Source organism: Bidens hawaiensis, unplaced genomic scaffold (assembly GCF_021521415.1).
Source record: "Bidens hawaiensis isolate Kalapana, Puna unplaced genomic scaffold, B.hawaiensis_p1.1 tig00022926_1, whole genome shotgun sequence".
Lineage (NCBI taxonomy): Eukaryota > Viridiplantae > Streptophyta > Magnoliopsida > Asterales > Asteraceae > Bidens > Bidens hawaiensis.
In genome coordinates this window covers 268558-275294 of record NW_027493590.1, presented here as the reverse complement: position 1 = coordinate 275294, position 6737 = coordinate 268558, and the positions used below count along the sequence as shown (strand labels likewise).

Genomic DNA, 6737 nt, shown 5'->3' with positions numbered 1-6737 from the left:
CATATTCTACAATCTAATTGTCATATCATCCCATTAATACAGGAATGCTTATAATAATAATAAGGATTGAACCATTGAACCCCCGAATAATACTCGATTATGCAAATATTATATATTAGACAACACATTTTATATAATAATAAGACAAACTATTTATTGACAATTTGAATTTAGTTGGCTATACCTCTTTCTTATCGTGTTACAAAGACTCCCCACCACCTTACTTACTTATTGGTTTGAATCATGCTCCCATCATTTGGTTTCGGTAGCATTAGGTGATGATGAGAGACTAGGCGAGTATGTGGCGTCCACTAATTGGATCCTTGAACTAAACACATTGTATCTCACTGCACTTTCATGCCTTCGGGTGAGTGTTCACGGACGTCGGCCTTAGGCTAAGGCTTTTCCCGAATCGAAAGACAAGTGTATACGATGTGCTGAATTAAATCAGTTGCTCATTTGAATGATTCGTTGGCCGTTCAAAGATATTATTAAGAATTTAATTTTTGGAGTTTATCAAACTCCTTGTTCCCCCCGTGGGCATACTTTTGTTTGTTAATTGTATTATTTTATTTGACCAACATTTGTTAATTACTTGTATTCAATAGTATATATCTTTTCTCTCAAAATGCTTATGGACGCATATAGAATTTAACTATGAGCACCAAATTCAAAAATTTTCACATCGACTCTCATATAGAATCAATTAAATGAAAGTCTATAGAATTTAACTATCTTGTTTAATGTACATGTGACATGTTCATATATAAAAATAAAATAATGGTTAATTACAATACAAAATACAATTTTGTTTTCAATATTACTTTGCTTACTTATATAATTATTGATTAGTATGCTCCACCAGCATAAGTTGTTTGTGGCTTAACGGTAGAGTACTCACTTTACAAGTGAGATGTAGGGGGGTCAAACCTCACTACCACCAACTTATATAAGAGATATGAGGGATGACCCTGGCTTGCCAGGGTTCGAGTCCTGATCTCACCCGGTTTTACCGGCTCCTCGCTGTCGTGCCGTTTGGCGGGCGTGGGGGTCGGCTTTTATCCGGTGAATCCCTCAACAGGTGGACCGCTAGGGGCTCCGTCCGTCCGGACTAGTGGCCGGCTCGGGCTACCTTTAGCCAATGGGGGCCGCGTACGGGGTACCCGGCGTTACTTAGTTGGCCGTTCAAAAAAAAGTATGCTCCGCCAGCACTAGATTTGTTTTCAAAGTATTTAAATTGACAAGTTTTCGGTCTATAATCTTGTGAATATGACAAGTACTGACGTGTTTCAAATTATACATGTTTTTATCACATAATAATATTCACGTTCAGCCTGATAATAGATCAAGCGACGTTCTTGAACCTTAAACGTGCGCAGCCAAACTTGTCGCAGTTCAGTCCATCCATGAAGTTTAAGGTTCAAGAACGTTGCATGATCTTATTATCAGGGTGAATCCATGAGGTTAGATTAGTACCAGTATTTGATAATGATACATAACTAGTTAACTACGCACGCAAAACTACATTTTTTCATGCCTATATAGTACAAAACATGTCTAGCCATGAACCGTGACCAAAAAAAAAAGTCAGCAGGAAAGTCAACTCCCGAGACGTGGATAAAAAGCCAAATCGGTTTTGACTTTTAAAAAAATTAAAGAAATGCATATCAAAGTTTAGTCTCATTCTGTCTCAAATAAGCTTTATCCGCATTGTCAAGCCGATCTTGGAACATACCCCACTCCTTTTTGCACCTATCTTTTACCTATAGTTCGAAACAAAAACAATCAAGCATACTCGTTAATATAATGTTGACTCAGAGTGAACTGTGATTTCGTCCCTGTGGTTTGTCCAAATCTACGGTTTTAGTCCAATAGTTTCAAATTTGTGATTTTAGTCCTTGTGGTTTCATTTTACTTGCAATTAAACCTGAATTCATTAACCTCGTTAAGTTTGGTCGTTAAACCCATTAGCATGCCCCTCATGTGAGGGGCATTTTTGTCCTTTTTCTCCCCAAATAAACCCCAGTCCTAATTCGCAAGCCCCCCTCACGTGAGGGGCTGGGGTGTATTTGGAGAAAAAAAATGACAAACTGCCCCTCACGTGAAGGGTACGCTGATGGGTTTAACAACCAGACTTCACATGGGTTAATGAATTCGGGTTTAATTGCAGATGAAATGAAACCACAGGGACTAAAATCGCAAATTTGAAACTATTAGACTAAAACCGCAGATTTGGACAAACTACAAGAACGAAAACCACAGTTTACTCTGACTTATTAACCGAAGTAAAAAACTAACAATGCATGAAACATGCTTACCCCTTCTCTTAGCGCTTTCCCCTTCTCATTCTCGCCCTAAACCGATAAACATAATATCATTTGGAAAGCCAATATTATTTTACTATATTAACATTGATATAAATTATGACGTCTTACCTCGCCCCCGAGTGAAGGAATATGTTGATGCACAACCCACTGTGAATCAACCACGCCAATTTTTTCATGTGCAGGCTGCAAAACGAAACATTTTTTTTATAAACTTATATAATAATAAATAAATTAGTGAAAGTAATAATAAATAAAAAAAATCACCTCTACGCATCTTCTAAGTGCAAAATCCAAACCCCATCCATGTACCAAATCATTCTGCATATACATTACAAAGTGTATGTATAAGAATGTAATATGCACATGTATCATTTTAAGATGCAATATTGATTTTTGATTAGATGTTATTACCTGAATCATGTACCACGTGCACCGCCAAGCATAACGAGAGAAAACAGGAGCCATAATTTCCACAAATCTGGATATAAGCAATATCAGTGGATATAACAAAATTATTATTATTATTATTATTATTATTATTATTGTTATTATTATTATTATTAATATTGTGGATAATAGAGAAATTATACGCTGCACATGGTGGCAGATGTGGATCACTGCACCATCCTGATTTCTCATTTGTAACCCTGTTGACCAAGTCAAATAGTTACTGTTAAGCAATTTGTATTTGACCTGTTACAAGTAAACGGGTCGAAACTGGCACTTTAATGAAAACCATTGCATTTAGGCTTGTAAACAAACCGAACGAACATGAACGCAGCATGTTCATGTTCGTTCGTTTAACTTTAACCGTGCTAACAATTAAAACACAAACTATTATGCGAACGGGGTTTTCTTGCTCGTGTTCATTAGCTAAAGTTCATTTATGTTCGTTCGTTAACAACATGAACGAACATAACTGAACAAACTTCGATGAATTAAAACCAGTTAAAAGTAAATGTAAACAACACTGTGTTGGGCCTAAAAAGTTATTAAAACAAGACTAATTCATAATGGGCCTAAAAAACTTAAATAAATATATTAACAAACATAAACAAACAAACGTAAACTAACAAACATAAACAAACAAACGTAAACTAATTTAAATTAGTGAACTTTCACGAACATAAATGAACAAATAAACGAGACACGTGTTCATGTTCGTTTAAGTGTTTAACTAAATGATCAAAATTTTTGTTCGTGTTCGTTTGTTTATTATGAACATAAACATAAATAAGAGATTTGAACCTACTTGTGAACCTCTTTATCGCCTCTCCTTTTAGTCATTGCCCATGTTAAGCCCTCATTGGGTTCAAGTCCGGGTTGAGATATCTCCAAACGATGTTTCTTCACTAACTGCATATATTTGTCCCCATTAAAGTGCTCTACACCAAGATCTTCATCCCAAATAAATATGTAATCATAAGCTGCTACAATATCCGGATGCGAAACCTCTTTGCATACCACCTACAAATAAAGTGATTTTTTAAATCAAAAGTAAACCAAATAGTCAACATAGTTAATACTATTATACTAAACATGAATACATCATACATACCATTTGGTTTGCTTCCTTACGCTGATGTGGATTGCCTGCTTTGACCATTCATATTGATCCCATTCGGTTGTTCTACCATCATAGTGAAATAGCACGATTTGGAAATCATCCGAAAACTATTAATTGTGAAACAGCAATACATCATATACTCAAAACTCAGTATCTTCAAATTAACAAAAATTTTATTAAAAAGAAATATGCAAAAAAAGTTTAACCTTTTTTACTGCTGCATCAATATTATTCCTCTGATCCCATCCTACAGTGAAAGTTACCAAATACTTTGGTTTCTTCTTTAAATCCTGAAATTCCAAGAAAAAGATGTGGTGTATTGACATATAGAAGTTAACTCGGTTCCATATAGGTTGGTAAACAAACCATACAAACGATCAAACATGAAAAATGGGGTTTTCTTGTTCGTGTTTGTTCGTTAAGAAAATGAACACGTTCTTGTTCATTTATGTTCACTCGTTAACAGTATAAACAAATGGTTCACAGCGTAAACAAATGACCGAACCGAACATTGATGAACATAACTGATCTAAAACTAGCTAAAAGTAATGTGAAGAACAACGTGTTGGGCCTAAAAAGTTATGAAGAACTATACTAAGTTGCAATGGGTCAAAAGTTTAAACGAATATATTAACGAAAGAACATAAGTGAGCGTAAACGAGCAAATATAGACGAATTTAAATAAATAATAATAACCGGACGCTCACGAACATAAACAAATTTTATGAATGAACATGTGTTCATGCCCAATTGTTTATCAAATAAACGAACTTCCCGCCGAACGGTTCACAAACTGTTCACTGAACGTTCAGTTCGTTTATAGGCCTAGTTCCATACCTTAGAAGGTTCACCCCATAATCTTCTTAAATAAAAATCGGTCTCTGAAACTACAATAGCCGGAGGTAATGACTCCGCACCACGAGGATTTGTTTCAACATAAATCTGAGACCAAAAAACATATGTGTTAAACCTTATTAAATGTGATGCAATTTGAAAAAAAATTCTTGTATAGAACAAATAAATTAGGAAATAAAGGAAAAAGTGAAAAACAAACCTCAGGTGGTTCAGGTGTATTAGATGAACCAAGTTTATCAGGGAGGCTGCGTTCAGGAGGTTTCGATTGATGAACCGCGTGGATTGGTGGATCAGATGAACGGATGCTGCTTGGATGTAAGATATAATAGTTGACCTAATAGATGATGATAATGTTGATGACGATAATGATGATATTTTCAAAATAAGCATACTGGATTTGGAAAATACGATAATTACCTTAGTAAAAGAAAGATATGGAAAAGATACACCAATGAAGTATCCTAAGATCATTCCCAAGATTGCAGTTAAAACAATTCTCCCATGATCATTTGACTTCTTAAAAAAACCACTGGATTGAAAAGAACAAATAATAATCATGCTTTGGTTACAGCTTACAAGTCATGTATACAAGCATACAAGAACTGAGCCAAGTTAGAGCAAAATTATATTATTACCTTCTATACATGCTTTTCATTGATCCAAATGTACCCAACATTGAATCTCAAGCACTAAGTCAAACCAATTATGTGTGCAGTATTACAAAGCATTTGACGAGCATAAAACTCGTCTTACCACAGTAGAATACACCTGAAAATGCAGGGCAATTTAAAGATGGACGTTAAAAATGACATGATGTTCAAATAACAACATTGAAATGAGAAAGTAGACTTCAGAAAACTCAGCACATAACACTAGATGGACTCATACTTAATGCACATGACAAATCTAGTAAACTTGCAATATATAGAAATCACACATTAACATTAAAACCACGTTTCAGCGAAGAATAGTAAAGAGAAAAGTTGGAGAAAAAAAGCAGCCTACAGATTCCTTTTTTTATGACAAATCTAGTAAACGCAATGTTTAATCTAGAACTTTTCTATGTAGTGCATCAAAGTTCTTGCAAATAATCATTGATAATGACATTTTACAGTTGACATTTAACCATTTGAAATCAAAACTCAAAATGAAGATCCGCCTTTTAAAGAGAAAACAGTTTCCTTATGTAGTACTCTAATTCAATCAGAAGTATGAACATCTTGCTCAAAAGTTTAGACACCAAGAGCACCATGTTATCAATCTGAAATGCATAATTTCCACATTCCACACCTAAACATGGTTTGATAATTGGTTACTTATTTACAAAACTCCTTTCAACATGACAAACTAGCGAGTATCACTGACAGAACTTAGAATTTGTCTTACTTCTAAATGACGGTTTAAGATCCTATAACAAAAATCATGGTAACTTTCTTGATATTTACCATTCTGGCATTTACAAAAACCAAAACTCATTATGTTAGTGAGCATTTTAAAGATAACATCGTCTTTGATCTTTTTAAAATTTGGCAATTACACGCAGCAGAAACCGTTTCAATTATCTTTAACTTATAATTCTAACAGGAAAGGCTTTACACTGTGTGTGTGTGTGTGTGCAGGTAGATGTTCAAATGAGAACCACAAAAATGTTGAGAACTGCAAGAACTGCATAATGCATTTGTACCTTTTGCTTTAAGTGTTATACAAAAGGCAATTACATAATCTCCTACCCACTATCTCATTAAATTGCATTAGGTGCATGTGCTTTATGTGGTTCTCGTAGTTCTCAACACTTTTTTGGTACTGAAAGAGTGAAAGGTAATATGATATCTAAGAGTTTAATTGTTAAATTCAAACTTGAACAAACAGTAATTTGATATAATCTAAACACAAATCTAACAATCAGATTGTTCATTTAATCCTAAAATGAGGTAGCACACAGCTCAAATCAGCTATTAATCACACATTTTTACCTACTATACCTTATA

General features: G+C 34.5%; 1 pseudogene across 1 annotated transcript; it reads right to left on the bottom strand.

Moving 5' to 3' along the window:
* Positions 1 to 1406: 1406 nt before the first annotated feature.
* LOC143566619 (uncharacterized) lies at positions 1407 to 5748 on the bottom strand (annotated as a pseudogene). The gene is made up of 13 exons (XR_013141264.1): positions 5385 to 5748; positions 5167 to 5278; positions 4949 to 5083; positions 4732 to 4836; positions 4101 to 4184; positions 3886 to 4001; positions 3580 to 3794; positions 2918 to 2974; positions 2739 to 2805; positions 2592 to 2645; positions 2436 to 2510; positions 2319 to 2354; positions 1407 to 1763 (listed from the first exon to the last, which is right to left on the bottom strand). The product of XR_013141264.1 is annotated as an uncharacterized LOC143566619 (transcript).
* Positions 5749 to 6737: the final 989 nt, after the last annotated feature.